Raw genomic sequence first — 23,066 nt, 5'->3', positions numbered from 1 at the left:
CACCCATAAGAACGATGTTAAATAATCCCGCATTAGCCGTTCCCCGGTTTATCGTTTTCATCGATCTATCGTCTAAATATTGTGGTCCCGTCACAAATATTATCCCGACTGACCGTTTTTATTGAAAAATTTTCATCTTGCTTTCGTAGAATTGTTTCTGATACATACAGACCGTTCAGTCGCGTCGCTTTGTTTGCACAGGTCGGCCGGCGCTCAGGTTTGCCTCGCATCTCGTATCACGATTTTTTTATTAAGTCGCAACTAAAATGCTTTCCGTGAAGAAATCTAGAACTCTAGCTGAGAAACTGAAAATAATTCAAGACGTCGAAAAATCCAGGAGAAAATTAAAATTATATATCCCGCATTTATCGTTGTTTTTTTAGGGTCCTTTGAAAACCGTAGAATCGGGGTTTCACTGTACTTAATGTCAGTAATGCCATCATTCAACAATCAAATATCACAAAATTACTATACAATCATTGTAATATTGCAATAAAGTAAATTGTACATTATTATTGACGCTACTATACATCTATTTTTTCTATATAGGTAACATTAAAATACGTATTATTGAAACATCAAGTGTATTTAGTAAAATTACTCCAAAGGTGTCGTATTTTTATTATCAGTCCGCATCGTGTTAATGAGAGTTGAATTACTGTTTTTTCTGACATTTTGTCATTATACTCATATTTTGTGGATACGGATGCAGTTTACATAGATTTATGTTGGTAACTACTAACACATTTTTTTATTATTTCCATGGTAATTTAGTTACCAAAATACTGAGCAAACTACCATACATACAATGTAATAATTATATAAATAGCAAATAATGTAGTATTCAAAATGTAATTTCAATCAAAGTGTTGTACTTACTATCAATAAATGTAAGGATAATTATTATTTTTAGATTACCATTAAGTATACCACAAAATAATAAAAAGCGTAACCTTTGATTTTAATAATAATAATAATGAGTGAAATATTTATATATTTATTAATTTTCATAATAGCTTGATATTTTTAATATTTGCATAATAATCATTTATATGGTATTAGGAATGCTGAATGTTTAGTAGATAGACATTATATATAAATTAAAATAAAGTACCTACAATATAATATTGTGTCACATAATTTAAATATCCGATCAAAGCTATATAGGTTCGGCTTCTTTTGTTCTAATTAAAGCTTGAATGCTGTTAGTTGGCTTTACAGATCGATAATATATTTAAAATAATTACAAGATGAAAAGAACTTTTTAAATACCACGTTTTTTAATTATCTGTTGAATCATATAAACTTGACAATTCTATGTATTAATAAAAACTTTTTATTGTACTTGATAGAAATACCGAATAAATATTATAGAATATTGAAATATTTATGTTTTTCATATCTTCATTTCATAAGTTCTAATATTCTTCTCAAAAGGTTCCAATTTTGAATTCATATTCTTTTGTTTGACTTAACTAACTGTCAAAAATATTTTTATTTTGACATGGTGTATGGCGTATGTCTATATATAGATAATTTAATATTGAAGAATATAATTATTACTGTTTTATTAAGTAAGGTAAATTTGTATCGATTAATGAAGTGATCTCGTGTGAAGCCGGGTAGGTAGTTCCATTTTGTAAATGATATATTATCTATGTTCAAATTCGGTTTCTTTCATTGTATGTTTTATAATATCTGGGCTAATATAAAATTATTTTATATTTTCACCGTGCTTTATAATATTAACTCTGTATCAGAACGATAATAGATTCCTTCCATCAGTAAAATCAGTCATAATAATATTATTTCCAAGTAAACTGTACACACCTGATTTGCCAATTTATCAGTTAAAGCGCACGTCCAAGGTGAGTTTTATGTGAAATCACCAACCGAGCATTATCAAAAATTCAATAACAACGTAAAAAATAACACTTTTGAAGTTTTTGTTGTAGAAAACAGTGATCAAAGATTCAATTTAGCAATGATTTCAAGTAACAACGCAAATGTCTGCGGGTGGGACTTCACGCGGTTTGCCAAATACACACTGGCTAAACTCAAACGTCAGGTATTCAGATTTTTCTGATTTCAATTCCACATGCGATAGCAAAACAATGAATATTATCGTCAACCAGTGCAGTAGCGTCATGAAAGCTGTATCAGTTTTCCCTGTTATAAGTTTCTTGACTAAAGACTAACAACGTCCCTTCTAAATTTACTATTGTATGTGCGGTGTAAAAATATGTGCGCAACTATTCCCATTTTTTTACGTAAAGAAATTACTTACCCCACAATTTTTTTAATCATATTTGTATGTCACCTTACAAAACAGTTATTATTCTACATTTTACTTACAGCAAAATGTATGAAAGCGAAGGTCGTGGGTCCGCGCACGCCTTAGCTTAGCCTAATAGCGCCTGTACACGTGCATGGATTTACTGGCGGAAATTGCGCTTATTTTAAACTATCGTGACAATAAAAGTGCCGACTGTCTCTCCAATTCATTCTTTAAGAGTGAGCGAGACGCGATGTTGTCATTTTATGGTAATATTTCGTACTATTTGACAGCTAGTGACAATCGGTCAACCTGAAAATTCGTTTTTTTGCCGGCAGGTTTGCCATGCGCAGGCGCAGATCGAAACAAATCTTACTATCACATGAAAATTCAGAAGCTTCCAAACTTGTTTGATTCATCCATGCAATCTTGCCAACTACATGTTTATAGATTCTTAGAGGGAACGTTGACGCCTATTCTATACCAAGATATATCTGAAGGTATGCGAACAATGTTTTCCATCCGCGGTAGAATACAAAAACATTTGTATTAAAACACTTTTCTTATAGAAATGTTTTTTTATAGAATATGTGCGTATGATAAACTGTTTTACTGAACCAAAAACGATCATCATATACGGCTCTTAAATCGAGCGGGTCAACAACTATGTCTATCTTGAACAATAAATGTCAATTTCGAGGGTATGTATGATGAGATTACTCGCAGAATAGTATCATCAAAAATAACCTCTAATTGTGTTCAACCAATGTATGCTATGTATTAAACATGTACTCTTAATGTAATAGTAATCCAAAATCAGCTGGATAGACGAACTCATAAAGTTCGGTGGCTGTACGTGGCAGCGAAGAACTATGGAACAAGAGGAGTGGAGGGAGCTTGAGACGCCTTCATCCATCAGTGGATCAACCCCGGCTGATGATGATGAAGATATTACACGCGTATTTGGGGATGTACTAGCATACGAGGAATTTTTGTTTTTTTGGATCTCAGAATATCATATTAAAATAATGATTTAGAATATTTAGATGCATATTGTAAAAAAAAGATAAATCTACCTTAAATACATCATCGTCATACATGGCGACTTTTTTTTTGATTGTTGTATCAGTACCGACTAAATAAATTTATAATTAATAATAATATAAATAATGATTATAATAAAACAAGTTTTTTTTAAATAATGTCGTTTGGATAGATAGGTACCCCAAGTTTGAAGCTTCTGGATGCACTCACAATGCAGTGTCATTGCAAAAACAACTTTAACGAAATTCAGGTATCCATGCATAGGTAAGTACGTGAAAAAGTATTATTTTAACTAAATATATGTGTTTATTTTTTAACCTTGTTCGTTCTTAGACGGAGCAGATGGGCATCTATAAGAGTGGGGAATATTATATTAACATACGTGTTTTCGAACATTAAGTTTTGGTACGAAATCAAACACACATTGAAAAGCACAATCTGTATTTTTTGTAACAAATTAACTAAATACACTAAAAAATATTCTATCAATATTTAATAAATTGCTATTTATTATAATATTTGTATTACTGAGTAAGATGGAAGTAAAAACAGATTTGATTTAGTTTGTAAGTAATTTAGTATCACAATCAATGACATTATTAATGGACAACTCACTCAATACGGTAGCTAGCAAGTAAATTCACGCATAGCGGCATTCGCACTTGTATAGGTAGACGTTTCGCAATTGCCATTATGCGATATCACCTATCGAGAATTTAAAGCAATATCACCTTTATTGTAATGGCGTTAGAACAGTGTTTCTAGTAAGTGTCGATGTTCATTTGAACGAATCCGTTCGAACCGAACCATTCGGCAGACCCGACAAACAGCATCGGGAATTTATAGCAATATCACCTTTATTGTAATGGTGTTAGAAGAGATTATGCCATTCGGCAGACCCGACAAAAAAGTGAGTGTCATTTTTTTTCCAGATGCTTCGTCCATATTAATGTCATTGATCACAATGCAAAATGAAAATATATAATATGCTATCTACCTACTCAACTTATTTTCATAATCTGATATCGATGTTGAACACTGACACTTCGTATCTGACATTCAATATTTTTGACAGGGGGGAATTAAAATTTTATGCAAAAACTATTAAATAAAAACAAAAATACTAAGTATAAAAACCGTATTTTTGTTTTTATTTAATTTGATTACCTGATTTTTTAAAACATTTTACTTCCCCCTATCGAAATTATTCATTGTTAGATACGAGGTGTCAATGTTAGAACATCGATATGTTGCTTTTATATTAATGTATCCTTTCTTTTTTCATTCCAATAAAATGAATAAATCGGTGGCGTTTGGGCATAACCTGATAACTGCTTTTTTGGTCATTTTATGTTAAGAGTAAAAATTGGGTCACTATAGTATTATCTTCCATTTGGTAATAACCCGATATCTATATTTCACTTAAAATGCTCAAAACGCTATTGTAATAATATGATGATATGTGAACAAACACAGTGGTTAGTTTGGTCAAAACATGACCAAGGACCTTATATCATAGTTTGAGTGACCTTATTTTTCTAATTAGTGAAATAATTGACAATCTAAGTATTGTCATATTCTTCTTCAGTTATTTATTTTAAAATGTTTTTTTCAATTTTAAACAAAAAAATGAACTGAAATTTATGTGGGCAATTCAAAGCTTAAAATGGCTCTCCTGTAAATTCAACATTTTGTAGTTAACAGGTTATGCCCAAACGACACCGAAATTATATTTGGTTGTGTTGTAAACATTGTAGATACTCGTTTGAAATTATTTTATTATTATTATGTATGCCCTGTTTTACTGTTGTATATTATACATGAGCACGCTCCGTTTATAAGTAAATAAATATGTATGAAATATTATTTGTGAAAGTGTCAAATATAATATATGTAATTTATATGTTGTGTGGGTTTTTAATGAACATATTTCGATGTAGAAAATCTCTAATCTGTAAATTATTGCATCATTGAATTATTTTAATTAAATACTTATAAAATTAATTCAATTTAGGTACTGAATTTCATACCTACCATTATTTAAAAAGATATTAATTATTTAGTATTATTTTCTTTATTTAAACGTTTTTATTAGTTTAGGTGAGGCTTACACACTATTAAAAAAAACACCTGTTGCGCACACGATGCACAGGTTAAAAGTATTAAGTATAATAAATACAGCGCAGTGTAAATTATTCAAAGTCGACATGGAAACTTTGCCCCGCCACTGAGCAAAGGTAAAGTTATATTACCTGTTTATTCTAGATTCTAGATATTGCTGCAAGTCATTCAGGTGGGCACACACCACTTATCTACTTCACACATACACGCAACTTGTCATTTATATGTGTATGTACAAATTACGTAGACACGAATTCAAGAAACAAAAATCGTATCTAAGGGTGAGGAGAACCAATATGAGATATTATTAATGTATCGAAGTACCTGCTATATTAGACAGGTACAGCCTTAAAGGTTCTTGCTAGTTTACTGTGTTAATTTTTGCTCGAAAATATCAATTTCAAAGTTCGATATTAAATTTGATACCTACGCATGTCAAATTAAACATGATCGTTTATGCAATACATGGTTTGTTAACAAAATAAAACACTTGTTATGATGTATGTATATATAGTATAAATGTAATTATTTTAGATAATATATACCTAGTGGTAAGAATCAGCTAAAATCTGTAAGTATATATATATTATTGTGTATGTTATGTATAACAGATTAGCAATCAGGGAGGGCTTCAGACATTAGGTGATGTTGAGGCCTAATGGTAAAAATGCCGACAAAAGTGGTGGCCCAAAAATTACATACGTCATACGTTTTTGTCTATTTTTTGACTCACCTATCCCCATTGTTCAAAAAATATTTTACCCCCCTATCTAAATTACGTCACATTTTTGAACATTCGTTAAAAGGTTTTCAGTCAAATTTAATTTTTAAAAAATAAGTATTTGGAAAGAAAATGAGTAACTAATAATATTTTTACGGTTTTATGGCGTCACATTTTATAAGAACGCCCTTAACCTTCCGACATAAATCTTCGCAATAAATTATCATACCCCTCCAGCATTTTAACGTGACGTTATATATGAACGAACCCTAAGGCTTTACAACTGTAATATTTTTTTCCCACACATTTATTAGTTATTAGCATTCACAAGAATATTGATGCTCATATGAAAATTTTTCAAATTATACAACGTGTATGTCACAATTCAAACATTCTTTATAAATAAATAAAAGTGATTTTTTAAGTAAAAAAATATATTAAATTACTTATGTAGGTACCTAAAACTATGATTTAAATGATTATTTAACATTACTATAATGTATTAATTAAAACACTTTTAAAGAAAAAAAAACCAGCACAATGTCTTTAATTGCATATTTCATAATTCTGTCACGAGATGTCCTATGGTTTCTAGTATCTTAACGTTCCACCTTCAGTGGCGGGTTTAGCGACGTGGAGGCCCGACGCATCGACTGATTTTGACCCCTACTCCGTAAAAAATAATAAAGGATAACAGGACAGTGATGGCACGTAATATTATAGGTAGTTTATTTTTTCGTGCACAAGTACGTATAATGTTTGATTGGTTATGTTATGGGGCCCTTTGATGTTATTTGCAAGAATTTTGCTTCGGGTAATTAATAGTTTATAATATGAGAAATCACATATTTTTAAGATGTTTGTATAATTTATTAATTGTATGACCGGTTTGAATTGTTTCGAGGCCCCCTTTTTAAATATGCTGACGAATTGATTGTGTCATCTGCTGCACATAAAATCACGCGTTGACGTTAAAGAAAATTACCTATTTCAGTTTCGAAAGAAAACGTGTTTCTATATTTCTTTTGCAGATTAACTGACCAACTGAAATATAATAAAAATATACCAATTAAACGCCTACGATGAACGAGCGGCTTATAATGTGGTGGGTTTGAATCCCGGTCCTGGGGGAAATACACATTTTGTCTTCTCAATTTGTGTTTGGACCTGATATGTACTTTTGAGGTAAGTTCGATAAAGGTAATTTTTAAGTGGAATTCGTTTAAAAAGGGATTATAATGTTGCAGGTAAAGCTACTAATATTTGAATACTTATAAGTAATTAATCAAATACTAATCCTTTTCAGGCACATTTATTGCGAATCGTAGCAGAAAAAAGTCGGCAAATATACTAATTATACCTATCTATATTCAATGATAAGACAAAATTGATTGAAGAAAATAAAATATGTCATAAAACGATCTAAAATTCACTAATCGAATATAAAATATAAATTATGAGAATATCTACCAATTATTATTTATTAGTATAAATTTATATTATTTATATGAATTACCAACTATCAAATTATATATCGTCACCTCAATACTACAACTAGATAATTTGATTTTCACCGTTTTGAGATAGTTATTGAATATGATTCTACATTTCCTTCTCTATAAAATAATAAAACTAGGTGAGACAAAGGTTAATTATTGAAACTGTATTAATTTTGTCTTTGAAATTTTTTTTTTACCATGTCTGATCCTAATATGGGCCTCCACAGAGTAGAGGTTTGTATTTACAGATTTTGTTTTCACGAGAAATGGATGTTAGCCACTTGGTCAAGCTATTAGGTTCATATTCTGACTCATACATAAATTGAAAATCAATATGTGTATTTGCCAGACCAAGGATTCGAACCTGGGACCCACGACATTATAGGCTGACCTTAAGCCGCTCGGCCAACGTGGGCGTTTAAAATATTAGAAAACTTTAAAACCATAAATGCATTAAATTAAATAAAATAATATATCTACAATATTTTTTCGTACAATTGAACATTATTTAATTGTTCCCAATTACATAAGCACAATTTTACAAAACATTTTTATTTTAAATAATAATGATAGCCAAGATTTATGTTAATCAAGTAAAGTTTAAATTTAATTTTTCCAACAATGACCAAATCAGAGTTACGAGGGTGGGTCAATAAGTCCTTAGAAAAGCCGACAGGTGGCGCGACTAGTACTGTAAGCGGTTTGTTTTCATGCAGCGGCACTACCGATTCAGTATGCTGCGAAGTTTCAATCAGATTGGTCGGGTTGTTGTGTGTTTCTCGTGCATTTAAAAAAAAATTTTGCTTGTGGAAAATGGAAAAATGGAAAATGGAGAAAATTGAGTTTAGAGCTGTTATTAAACATTTTAATATAAAAGGGTTAACAGCAAAGGAAATAAAAAATGAGTTGGATTTAGTTCACGGCATATCTGCTCCTTCACTTGCAACTATTTATAACTGGTTAAATGAATTTAAACGTGGTCGTACATCAACAAAGGATGAACCACGCTCAGGACGTCCTGTAGAGGTGACTACACCAGAAATGATCAATAAAATCCACGATATGGTGTTAAGTGACCGAAGATTAAAGTTGAGTGAGATAATTGAGGTTACAGGGATCTCAAAAGGTAGCGTCATTTCTATTTTACATGACAAATTGGGCATGAAAAATATTTCTGCAAGATGGGTGCCGCGTTTGCTCACAGTCGACAATAAACGCAATAGGGTGGTGACCTCTAAAGCCCTGTTGTCGCTCATGCAACGCAATCCGGATAAATTTTTTCATCGCTTTGTGACTGTAGATGAAACATGGATACACCACTATACTCCCAAGACGAAAGAACAGTCAAAGCAGTGGATTGCGAAGGCAAACCATGTCCAAAGAAGGCGAAAACCGTAAAATCAGCTGGTAAGGTTATGGCTACTGTATTTTGGGATGCACGTGAAATTATTTTCGTTGACTATTTGGAAAAAGGAAAAACAATAACAGGGGATTATTATGCATCTTTATTGGACCAGCTAAAAAACAAAATTGAAGAAAAACGGCCTCATTTAAACAGGAAAAAAATCCTCTTTCATCAGGACAATGCCCGTGTTCACACATGTTTACGATCAATGGCTAAAATTGAAGAATTGAAGTTCGAATTGGTCGACCACCCACCGTATTCGCCAGATTTAGCTCCCAGTGACTTTTCCTTTTCCCAAACTTAAAAAAATGGCTAAGTGGACAACGTTTTTTTTCAAATGAAGAAGTCATCGATCGGACAAATGCTTATTTTGAGAACCTTCCGAAAACTTATTTTTCTGACGGTTTAAAAAAAATTGAGAAACGTCTAACCAAGTGTATTGAGCTCCAAGGAGATTATGTTGAGAAATAAAAAAAAATACAAAAATCAAAACTGTTTTAATGCTTTTTTCTAAGGAATTATTGACCCACCCTCGTATCTAGATGTAGTGTTGAGGTGACGATATAAATATATTATTTGTGTATAACGTCATTTTTACCTCGTATTCTTATTTGTTCGGTACAAATCTTGCAATCGATTTTTAACTAACTTCCCGACTAGCTAGACATTTGAAATTTTTAGAATATAATATCAAAACACGATGCCAATACTTTTAGCCATCTTTAAGTAGAATTGATTTCATTTTCAGTTAATTCTGTTTTGTATGAAAAGTTATTTCGGAAGAAATCCGTAAAAAGTAAAACTATTATTGGTTGCTAAGTGGGTCCTAGCAACTAAATTATTTATATATACGTGCGTTACTATGGAAATCAAAATGAAATGTCAATATGACATTTCAGTATTCTATGGTCGTTTAAGCTAGTCAAGTCAAGTTTATATGTTTCAACAGAAAATTTAAAAACGTTGTAAGTATAAAAAAAGTTCTTTTTATCTTGTAATTATTTTAGTTCAGGAGTAAAAATTGATATACTTAAAAAAAATGATTACCTGCCTACTATACTTCAATATTAGACTCAGGCATGGTTACAAAAAGTATAGCCAAAGACCAGTTTTGAAAACCACACGACAGGGTGTGATTTGTAAATTTGTTAGTTATAACCTGGTTTCCTGGTTATTATAGATAAGGTATAACGAATAAGTCTTCGTGGATGTTATCACATGGGGACCATTTTAACAATCACCAGGGTGTTGATTCGTGTCGATATGATTACAGGTAAGAATTTCGAGCGATTTCATCAAATTTAATTACTGTGTTTTCAGTCACGGAATACTATTTATCGTTTTGAATATACGTAAATAGCACGGACGTACGATTTCTAAAACATTGGTAATGGACTCACCTGAGTAGAGGTAATATTCCAGCAGCTTAATTGGTACTACTATAACAATTAGGGTTTTTTTTTTGAAAATAAATTAAGTTTTAATAAAACCTGAACCGAATTACACTGTTTAAACAAAATTTACAATAATTATGGTGCTTGAATAATATACGTAAGTATAACAAACGATTGCAATATTTTATTATGTTCTTTAAGTAATTTGGACGTGCAAAATGAAGTAAAATGTTTATCAACATATTCACTAGTAGGTTTAAGAATGTGGAGGCCCGACACCATTATAAAAAAAACATTAATCACATTCTTCAACTAAACATTATTTGACTAGGTATGACAGTAATGACACACAGTAATAATAATATTGCTTTATGTTTTCTATATTCGTATAGTAGGGGGGGGGGGCAAACTTTTTGGATGGAGGGCCAAATTCAAGAATTCAAAATGAGCGGCGGGCCGCAAGTAAAATACTATTTATTTTCACGAAAAATAAACATTACAAAAGAATAATGAGAAGAATGAAACTGTTGTACATTTTTTTAAATTCAGGTGTTAATTTTGTAGTTGATATTCTCAAAACTGCTTGTAAATGGGCATCGGAGATACTAAAGAATTTTTATTGAGGTTCATGATCGAAAATGTTTGTTCACATATATAGGTTGATCCAAAAATAACGAACATTTTTCTTGCATAATCTTTAAGTTGGTCGAATTTGTCTGAATTAAGGGCATTGTAAAGTTTGGAGATTTCTTCACGACAATGCGATTCTCTTAAATCAGTGTCACACTGCAGATCAATAATCTCAAGTTGTAGCTCTGTCGGCACACTATCAATATATATTGAAATCGATTTTCAACGTAGAAAATAGTGGTTACATAGTGTGAGACGAGGCGCAAGGAAGACGTACTGAGATAATACATTTACGAAACAACAAATTCTTCAAATTTTAATCTATTGTCAATATTTTGTAAAAAATTATAAAAAAGTTATTCGTTATCAGAAGAACAATTAATGATGGTGGGCCGCAAAAAAATACTCGGCGGGCCACATGCAGCCCGCGGGCCGCAGTTTGCCCCCCCCCTGGATAGTCGCAGGGATTTTATTATTCTTTGTGAAAAAAAACGTACCATCTTTTAAGATATTGCGTTGTTATTTTTAAATAAGTCAGGTTTGAGCTGTTTCTAGGCCCGCTTTAAAATTTTCTGACGAATATATTACGTCGTCTGCGTCAAAGAAAATCGCCGATTATTTATAATAAATAAACAGTTAAAGACTAACCAATGAGAGACAGAAATCCGTCAGGTGCAAGTCCCTTTCACTGTTATGTATACAGAGGTAAAAAAACTCGAACGTCGTAGAAATAATTTCAGAATTTAATATTACAGATAATATTATGTTTAATTAAATTCTAGTACACGCAAAACAGTATTATTTCGGATTAACGTCAGAATTGATTGATAATATTTCATTATAAGTATACTAATGGTAATATTTCATTATATACTAATGATAATATTTCATTATATACTAATGGTAGGTATATCTGCTATACTATCTATAATCACGGATTCACAATACATAACTGATTACAATTTGTAAATAATAACGGCGCAAACGAACAATTTGACATTTTTGAATACGTGTAATATTCAAAATGTATATAACGACATGGATATAATATCCTAGTTTCATGTGTTTGTGGAATATCTCTTTGCCACGTGTATAAAAACATTCGGCAGAAATAATATAAAGTCCAACAATGTAGTGCAATAGTACATAAAAACTTTTTATGCCTACGTTGTAGCGATGATATTGGTTTAAAACTCACACTTGAGGCAAATTTATAAGAACCACGTTTCACTGTGTCGGCACTGTTTTGTTCACTCGGGTATAGTCGCGATGGCGTAATGTCCCGTTGGTTTGTCAAGGAAGTGAGTCCTCAGAATCGCGTTGGTAGGCCGTCGCGGAAGACCTCACTAACCGTACATGCCGGCAATCGGCTTCGGTATGATCTTCGCAGGTGAGTATATCCCCCAATGGCCAGGTGAGAGAGGCTTCATGCTACGTTGCCACTTATTTTAATAGCTGTGCACGAATGGCAGACAATAAAAAATAAGTCTTTATCATTGAATCACCAGAATACAGTACCTATCATTGCCATTTTATTGTACTTTTTTTCACTGATTTTTCTTAAATAAATAGGCACTTAAATTTTAATAAAGTTCTAGACATTATTTTAGAAAATATATCTATTATCAATAAACCATTTCTTTTGTTCAACGAATAATTCACAAGATTTTGAGAATGTTACATTCCATATATTGAATAAACATAACATAAAAACACTGTGCATTAACCAATTGTGCTACGAGCCTGCTATATAATTGCGACAATTTAAAGTAGTAGGTCAAAAATTGTTATTATTGACTATCGGTTTTTGTATATTAAATCAAGGAATATTAATTACCTTAATTACTGACCGACGCCCGGCTCTCGCCAAATATTTTAGTTATAACTTGAACTTGCTAACAATGTCGACCTACTAGTTTAAATTGTCGCAATTAGATAGGAGGCTCGTAGCATATTTGGTTAATGCACAGTTGGCGCGACACCGGTGGTTATCCGGGTTCAAATCCCGTCGAGCATCGTATTTTTTTCAAATATGATTTTTTCTGGTGGGTATACATTTGAGGTGTTTTCAAGTTATTTATGTTCAATATATCTATTACTTAATATTCACAACATATAAAATTATTTAATATGGCACGTCTTTTAGTTGTACAGTAAATTTAGGGTAAATATTAAATAGTCCGCATTGTAATAAAAATCTAGAAAAACAGCCCGAAACTAATATTTAAAATCTAGAAATGGAAATGTGTATATGTCAGACAAATCTAGGTATCCAATGTAATATATACACAGTTAACAACTAACTGTGCTTCATTAGTAATAATCAACACAATTTAAATTCGACAAAAGCAGAATGCTACAATGACAGCCGTTATTAGTTTCTAAACTTAAAAATAAATCAAAAATAACTTACTTATTAATTGTTTATTATAACAGTGCGTAGAATTAGGTTTTGGCTTGTTTTGAGGTCTCAAAAGACCATCACTACAAAAATAAAATCAGCAATCGTCCATTGCTTTCTGTCATCGATCAGTGGAACCGTGGTTATTGATTATGAAATACACCTACATATTAATATTTGTTTCATTACATTGCGTAAATTAGTATGATGTATGTATTAATTTTAATTTTGACATTTAAAAACGCGAATTTATGACTGTTGTTCAAGTTTTTATTGATGATTTTACTTATATTACTAAATACACTACCTACTTAACTATTTTTTTTATTCAACTAATAGTTCGCAAGATTTAAGAATGTAACATTCTAATTATTGAACATACATAATTTTGAAAACACTTCTGAGAAAATAATATATTATAACCAATAGAAAAAATCTTTTTGAAAGAAGTAAGACACCATGCAGGATCGAACATGCATCTCTCGGGTATCGCACCCACGCCCATATACCACTATGCTAAAGGAGTCAAACTTAATTATGAGAAATATTAACTAATGGCCTTTTTTCAATACTCTCTGAAGCGTTTAAATTATGTAAATACACTACTATTTCACTACGCTACTTTCATTAGGCCCCTTGGTCTGTTGTAGTATTATGAAAAATATATAATAGGTATATAAGTATCTATATATAATATATATTTCAATAAAATTTAATATTGAGTACATTATCATTACAACCGCAACCAAAGTTTTACGTTTCACTTTATATAATAATAACTTGACTGAACGAAAGTGTTGAAAAAACTTTATTCTATAGAGATATAAACATTATGAAAGTGTAGCACATTTTTTTACAAAGAGCAAAATTTTCAGGACTTTGGGTGGTTGTTTTATAGAAAAAATACTTTTACGCGAAACTGGAACTTGCATTGGCGATTTTGATAAGGGTATCAGAGAATGTTCCATTGCAACATCTTTAGACCTGACGATATATTGTACGAAGACAAATTTTGAAGCTTCACTACTGATTGTCATACTACAGTAAATTATGGCTCGAAATACCGGAGCGCCGTTCCGATTCATGAAATCGCCAAAAATTATCGCTCCGTCTCGTGGAAAAAATCATTTGACAATCTGAGCTAGATAGGCAATATAACAAAAAAATCGAACACACTTATTTTTATAAAATTCATATAGGTACATATCGATAAATAACGTGCTACGGAAGTCAGAAGAGAACCTCAACCCGGCTTGCCTGTTCTTCAAGCCGGCCGGATTCCGGCGTCCTGGAAGGCCGCTAAATACTATCTATATAGTGTATACGGTGGAGCTACGAGATACTGGTTAAGACCTGGAACGAAGTAAGAAGACTGGCGATCGACAGAAATTCTTGGAGGCGCCGCGTGGTATCCATATGCTCCAACTAAGGGGTGGATATGGCCGACGAAGAAGATTATTATAACATGAGTAACTGAGAGTATATTATGAACGAATCAAATTAAAGTTGACGATTGGTCATGACCATCATTGAATCTAGTTGTTAAGTCTGCTAGTCTGTATCCCGAGAAAACAATATTTTTTCTGTATAAAATATGAAAAAATTACATTTGGTACCTACTACCTAATATAAAAATATTATAATAATATATTATTTTCTTTGCAAATTTAGTACATAAGAAGTTTTATATCCTCGTTTTTTATTGGACTTATCGGTGATCCAACCATCCAAGAAGAACAAAGATAAACGCAGCATCGGCTTCGTGTTTTTTTGTTAAAAAAACAATAATAATATTATGTATTTATAAATAAAAAAACATGTTTTTTTTTTTTTTTTTTAAATCAGATTATTTTTATAAAATCTTAACCATAACAATTCTATACGCATTAAAAATATATATTTAAACTTAACCACATAACCAGGAGTTTCAAATAGATAATTACCATAATGTATTAATTATTAAAACTTAAGATTTTGGGATCAGATATCAAACCAGACCCCGCCTTGTTGTACCCGTTGGCTGTTGTAGCTAATGAATATGACTGCGAATGAAGGAATTGCATCGTAGCAATGTTCGCGTAGCACATTAATTTCGTTACGATGCACATTGGACCCATGAGAATATTTTTGTAAATACCCAATTTAAAAAAAGTTATTTATTTTTAATCAATTAAAAATATATACCTATGCATACATTAATACACTTGATAAAGGAAAATCATTATTTTATTATTTGCGTCCATCAGTGAACTTAAATTTATATTAATTGAATAATTTTATTGTAGCTAAATTAATCCCACGTAAAATATTGAAAATTGTTGAAGAAAGTGAACATAATAATTACAAGATAAAAACAACAACGTTTTTAAATTCTGTTGAACCATATAGACTTGAGCTGGCTAGCTTAAACGATCAAAAAAATTGTACTTGACATGTCATATTGATTTCCATAGTAACGCACGTATATATTAATAATTTAGTTGCTAGGATCCCAGACTTCTAGCAATCAATAATAGTGTCGAAATAACTTTTCATTCAAAACAGCATTAACTGAAAATGAATTCAATTCTACTTAAATATGGCTAAAAGAATTAAAAAGATGCAATGGCATCGTGTTCTGATATATTCTAAAAGTTTCAAATGTCTAACTAGTCGGGAAGTTAGTTAAAAATCGATTGCAAGATTTGTACCGAAAAAATAATAATACGAGTTAAGAAAAACGTTGTAAAATAGCGAAAATTAATTAATATTGTAAATAGTAGTATTATGTTGCGTTATAAAGTCGTTGCCACATAATGACGGTTAATTATATTATTTAATGAATAAACAATAAAACAAGCACCAACATTTCTACTTCTTTTACAGTACTACATTTCAACCATAGGAGTACGTACTATAAAATAAAAATATTATTAGAAAATTAAAAATGCAGAGATTCTGCTATGATTTAGGAAGTATTATTGTATATTGTGAGAAATATGCATATTTTTTAGATTGCGGTATAATTTAATATCTCTATGAATAAATCATTTCATTTATTCAATGAATACTTCACAAGATTTTGAGAATGTAACATTCCATATATTGAACATACATAACTTGAAAACACCTCAGATATATACCCACTAGAAAAAATCACAATGCAAGGTTAATGCACAGATTGGCGCGTTCAAATCCCGCCGAGTTTCGTATTTTTTTCAAATATGATTTTTTCTAATGGGTATCTGAGGTGTTTTCAAGTTATGAATGATTTGAACCCTGGTCTACAGACCCCTTTATAACATTTTCTAATGAATCCGTTGCATCATTTCCATCAAAGAAAATCGCCCCTGATTTCACTGTGGAACCCTGGTCAGGATCATTAGTGATCTATCGCCGAGCATTCTTTGATAAATATATCTACTACTTATCAAGATGACGTGGATCCACATTGTTACTCATATTTAATCCATGTCGTCTCATTAGGTGGAGCATATGAACACTACGCGGAGACTCCAAGAATCTTTGATGTTCATCAGTCGTCACCTCATGGCTCTTACAAGGGGGGGGGGGGGGGGTTGACAGGGCTCTAGCCTGGGGCCCGTCGTGGTGACTTGACCTAACAAGTGAGATGAACACGCATCACAAATTTTCTCTAATATAAAAAAGTCGCCTGCGACGCTATTTTCCTTTCGATATTCGAAAACTTCATAATACACTAAACACCCTTAATTTTACCTGGAACACCATTTATAAAACGCTTCTGTGGAGTATCACACTGCCTTTAACCCTAGAGATAGGTAGGGGGCGCCAAATATCCTGTCCTGGGGGCCCGTTTCTCTCTCTATCTGTACTCTTCCATATTGTACTGTAATTTTTATTACTGTATTATTTACTCATATTACCCTGTATTTTTATTTGAAAATTGTTAACATTTACTTTGTGTCATGTCGTGAACGCTTTGAATTTATAATTTGTCATGTCCATTATCTGTAAAATAAATAAATTTGAATTTGAAAGTTATTATCAAAAACTATTAATTTCAAAATAGAAGAAAGCTTTATAATTCGGTTTAATGAAAATTGATTTTTAAATGCAGCCGAAAAACCAAGATATATTGTATTCATGAAGTATTATTATTATCTTTAACAAACTAAAAATATGTATTCACAGGTTTAAGTAACTCATTCAATTGGCTGTACGTTTGATTTATTAAAAACTCTAAGTTGGACACTCCAATCTGTATTATTAATCACTTTTATGATGAAACAAAATAGTAAACTATTATTTTGCATTATCAGTGCATGTGCACACACAAGGGGTGTGGGGGAGGGGTTCGGCTTCAGAGACCCCCCCCCCAGGAACTAAAAAATACTAATTATCAAGGTTAGTGGAATAATACTACGTCAGGACTTTGGCAGTCGAACGGCCTTCTCAAAAGGATTGGCCCTACTTCTCTCGGCATTCTACGGCACGCAAGGCCTATGTCAGTGGATGACCCGTGGCACTCATGAATTCGTGCAACCATCTGAGGAATCCAATGTTTGCTTTAATACAATGACAGCGAGGACGATACAAACGCACACTAATTATCCTAATAATTATGACCATTAGACCACGCGCATACGATAAACACTAATAGATCCGACACATAGCTATAATTTGTAGGTGGGCACATATAGGTATAGCCGCAGGCTAGGTTTTTATAGCAGAATAAAAAAAATGGAGTGTCCACGGTTGAAGCTAGTAGATAGGTGGGGTAAATTCTGAATTCTATGGCACCTGCTAGATTTTGTTAAATCCGCCCCCTTCTGCCGCTTTAAAAAACGAAAAAATATATATAATGAATATTTTTTTCGAAATGGGCCCCCCCAAACCATTTTCCTGTGTGCGCGCCTATCATTGTTCATAACCACCAAATTTTAAGTAGTATGTTCCTAATAATATTTAAAAAAAATATTTGTGACTAGGTAATAATATTGTATTCAATAGTAATTACCTACATGTAAGGTGTTGTGCTATGGTGCGCTTTAAATTGTAAAGATACGACTACATTCGAGCCCTGTTTATTATCTATGGACAAGCAGTGTTGCCAAGAGAGTTGGCTTTTGACAGTGCTTACCTGTAGTACCTACCTACCTATCTACCTGACAGTATTATCTACACTCAAAACGTGGCCCGCGAAAAACAAGCTGTGTTCTTTTATATTTTCCGTGATATGACACGCGTTACCTTATTTTATAATAAATTTTCCTCATATACTGTAAAAACGAACCTTTGAAAATTCTGCTACGGCTATTTGTATATTTTTAATTTATAATTACCGTAGGTAAAAAAGGTTTATATAAAACAACTATGTAGGAAAAGTCCGGGCAAATCGGATCTTGGGTATAGTGATTGCTATTAGTATTTGCTATTATCAGATATCATAGATAAAGTCACACGGCTCAATTTTATCGATAGATTACTCGTATGTCAACGTTATATCAATACCATTTAGTTGTTGTAACGAAAGAATTTATTGCGATAAATGTTTTTTTGTTTTTGTTTTAATTTTTTCATAGTGTTGTGTCTCGATTATTATGTAGGTTGTTTTTGATTTTAACCGTTATTCTCGTTGAGTAGGTACAATTAAACAGAAACCACTGGGCGAAACAGATAAGGCATCTGTTTAATCAATTTGTTAATTTAGATATTCAGAATTAAACTATTCTGACCAGGGAATATTGAAGTAAGAGTGGTTAAAGTAAACCTGGGTTAATCACAGCTAATCTTAGAATGACAGGGAATGCAAATGAAAAAAAGGTTAGCTCGGTGGAAAAGCTAACGGATTCAATACATTCGATGACTCACATGATCCCACAAGTCTTGGAAACTGTATACTTATAGACTTTAGAAGGATTTTTTGTAATATGAACTCACGTGATCAATTGCCTAAATTGAACCACTATTCACTTTGTCCGGGGTTCTGGTAAAGAGGGTAACTAATATACATTTTTTAAGCGTCCCTACAGGTTGGTGCTTTTTAAAAGCGCCAATAACGCCCGCCAAATACGTCGAAGCATACGCACTTGACGCATGGCGCCACTTTCGCGTATGCCGGCGCTTGTGACGCTAGTGTGTGCTAATTAAGAGTTTTGATTGAATTAAATGTTACTATATTGTTATTACAACTCGTACAAGATCGAAGAAGTAATTTAAATAATCTGATATAATTATTGTATCCTGTTTTTAATAATAAATTTAATCTGACTTTTTATCAGTTTTACCAGGACTTCTCTATAATTTAATTTTATACCAATCTCAAGCCACCAACTCACCTCAGCGGTGACAGTTATTAATTTGTCGTTAGATATTTAAGTTCGGTGTAATTAAGTATTTAAAAATTGAATATTATAATTATAGTAAGTACCTAGATACAACAGTCTATACTTCAATGAATTTTTAAATAATATTTTTTTTTACATACTTATTTAAAAAAAGGTTGTTAGATTTAATTAGGACTTTAAAACAGGGGTTATCTCTACATATTATTTCGAGTTAAAATTTTTATTGATTTAACGATAATTACATAAAGATAAATAATGAATGTTCTACTTCTTTTTCCTATCATTATAAACCTACACAACTCTTGGTTTCCTCCAGCACCTGCTTTCATCTAGATCCTCCCAGTTTTAGACCACCAAGATCTTCAAATTTGACTTGATACTACCCCATCGATCTCCATAAAATGATGGTATCTTTAACGGATTTTGAATAAAAGCGGAAATATTTTTTGTACTTACTTACTAGTGAATATAATATTTTGAAGTTATACTTCTTTTGGTGCGTTTGGGAAATCAGATCAGAGTGTATTGTTGGCGTGTGACATGTAACACATAAATTATTTTTTCACACGAAAAAAAACGCACTCGATTGGTTCCGAACCACCTGTTCGGTTATCAGCCGAACGCACTACCTTTACGCCACAGTATGATACTGCAGTCGTGACGATTATACAGTATAATATTATAGTTTAGAATTGTTCCGTTGCCTAGGCAGCGGATTTATTATTGTCGGCCATTTGCAATTCCTTTAGTGACAGTTGGTACTTTAAAAATAAAAAAAACAACGAGAAACCATTATATAATTTAGTAATATAAGTTATAGTGTATAAAAATAAACCAACAGCGTTCCAATAAGCGGTCCTTTTTCTTGAGTGTGTAATAATTAAGAGCTAGTCAAAGAATCTAGTTTATCACAAGTTTTGTTTTTGTTTTGTTACGCCATAGAAGTATAATATCTTCTAACGCGCGTTTACACACACAACACACACAGATTTTTTTATATGTCCCTAATATCCCAAATGAATGCAACTTGTGTGTTATTTAGTAGTTTGTGTTACCTAAATAGTAATTATTATCATTCAATTATTGCTGACCGTTTCATCTAGAGCTGAAGATTCAGAAGCACAGGTTATAAATGGCCGTAAAAGAAGTAAGATCGTGAAGGTGTGTGCGTGAAACGTCTACCTGTACAATTTATTTCATTGTGTATGTACCTCTAATATCTGGCGCGACGCCTTGGTCCCGTTAAGGGTGAAAGAGAGTCACCATAAATCAGCCCAATCTCTCCATTCCTCGCTCCTCACTCTTCAGATCGACATCCATAACAATTATAATATATTTAATATCATTCCGTTGACACTGTGTGGAATAATTCCGTGTTGATGTCACCCTTTCAGTTGATAATGAAGACCTTCACAAGGTCATTTTTAGACGTCACTATTTATTTTCATCGATAGTAACGTATTGAGGAATTTCAAAATTCTTACAACTAATAAGCAATGATTATCAATATCTCAGTATCATGTATCCAAAATGAACACTTTCAGAAAAACGCAATTTAAGCTTTTTCAGCCGCTTGACTTTGGCTTTTATATTTTATGTAAGTATTTATTTCTATTATGTATAGACTTAAAATATGAATTATTTGCTCTGAAATATATTACGTTTATAAATAAAATGTACCTACATACGATGCATTAAAACAATAATTGTGTAGTAAATGAAATAAGTATACCAATGATTACTAGAAACTATTTATTAATTGAGTTAGCATTTACTTGGTAGAATTCCATTTTAAAAGAAATGAAAATATAATTAATATTAAATTCTACAGGTTTTTTAGAAGGTTTGTCGATAGCTATTTCGGTTGTAACACCATTATCAAGACTAGGGTCTATCGAGGTAGTCTTGATAATGGTGTAACAACCGAAATAGCTATCGACAAACCTTCTAAAAAACCTGTAGAATTTAATATTAATTATATTTTCATTTCTTTTATTACTAGAAACGTATTCGAATTAAATTTATTATTCTATTGTATTTTATAATCAAGAAGCTTAGATTTTTTTTATTTAATACAATATATTATAGGTACAAGATATAATATTATTGGATTCTTTCTACATAATTTTGAAAAACCTCAGAAACATACATATTAAATAAACATCTAGAAAAAAGTTGTACCAAGTGGGATTCGGTCATATTTTAACTTCTGAATAATTAATGCTCTAGTACAGTGTTTCTCAAACTTTTTCATACCACGGCCCCCGAAACCAGAAAATAAAAATCCAAGTTTCCCCTACCCAAAAATTTTAGTCTTTAGTAACCAACAGTACTTTATTTACCATTAATTAATTATTATTATTATGGGTACATTTTTATTAAAAATAATAGAACATTAATTCATTTACTGTAAAGCAAAAATTAAAATAAAAAAAACAAAAAATTAACTTAAAATTTATTACAGCTACAGCCTACAAACACAATTTAATGTGATGGGAATGATTGCATATGTTTATGTCATAATACTCATAATATATACCTATTGGAGGTCAGCGGCGAAGGGTGGAGGTAGGCTGTTAAGATCCGCCATAAATAGTGCACATTAAACTTTCTTAGTCATACGTATTTATATTTATTGTACTAAGACTACAATTTACCGATGGTGTTGGTTAGTTTTTAAAAATCAATTAAGCCCTGCCTAAACCAAACCATAATAATATTGGTATATTTTGGGTGATATGACAAAATTGTGGACACCTTTTCATTCGTACCTATTCGTTTCGTTGAATTAAGAATACATATTATTACACATATTGTTGGTTCATTTTTAAAATTCATTAAACCCTGTCTAAACCAAACTATAATAGATAAAAAATATTATTCTGTCTATAAAATATCCAAAGTTACGTAAGATTGAATTGCATAATTTTAAATATTTTATAGATAGACGAGGATTTTTTCACTATTGTCTATTATGGCTTGGTTTTCGCAAGGTTTAATTGAATTTTAAAAACTAACCTATACCATCTGTAAATTGTTGTATTTTTTCAATGAAAACAAATATGTATGACTGACAAAGTTTCGTGTGCAATATTTATGGCGGATATTAACAGCTTACCTCCACCCTTTGCCACTGTTAGAGGTGATGGTATCCTTTGAGTAAATAAATACACATTTTTCTTTTATATCTACGGATTGGTAAACATTAAGTTAAAAAGAAACCATTTGTATTTACGCTGTTTAATAGCATAATTATAGCAGTAGCGAA

The 23,066-nt window shown here is 31.6% G+C and overlaps 1 protein-coding gene across 4 annotated transcripts in view; it reads right to left on the bottom strand.

Annotated features, from left to right (window-relative positions):
- Positions 1 to 12,468, bottom strand: part of fus (epithelial splicing regulatory protein fusilli) — a 141,977-nt gene extending 129,509 nt beyond the window's left edge. For 3 of the 4 annotated variants that reach the window (XM_085960633.1, XM_085960634.1, XM_085960631.1), the window contains exon 1: positions 12,288 to 12,468. The gene's annotated coding sequence lies outside the window, so the exon portion shown is untranslated. Of the gene's footprint in view, positions 1 to 12,256 lie in introns of all 4 variants that reach the window. The other variant, XM_085960632.1, reaches the window with a different exon arrangement.
- Between the last annotated feature and the right edge of the window lie 10,598 nt (positions 12,469 to 23,066).

The sequence above is a fragment of the Rhyacophila brunnea genome, unplaced genomic scaffold (assembly GCF_057557595.1).
Source record: "Rhyacophila brunnea isolate RB1 unplaced genomic scaffold, BYU_Rbru_1.0 scaffold_12, whole genome shotgun sequence".
NCBI lineage: Eukaryota > Metazoa > Arthropoda > Insecta > Trichoptera > Rhyacophilidae > Rhyacophila > Rhyacophila brunnea.
Note: the sequence above shows the minus strand (reverse complement) of the source record. Positions and strands in the feature narration are given on the sequence as shown.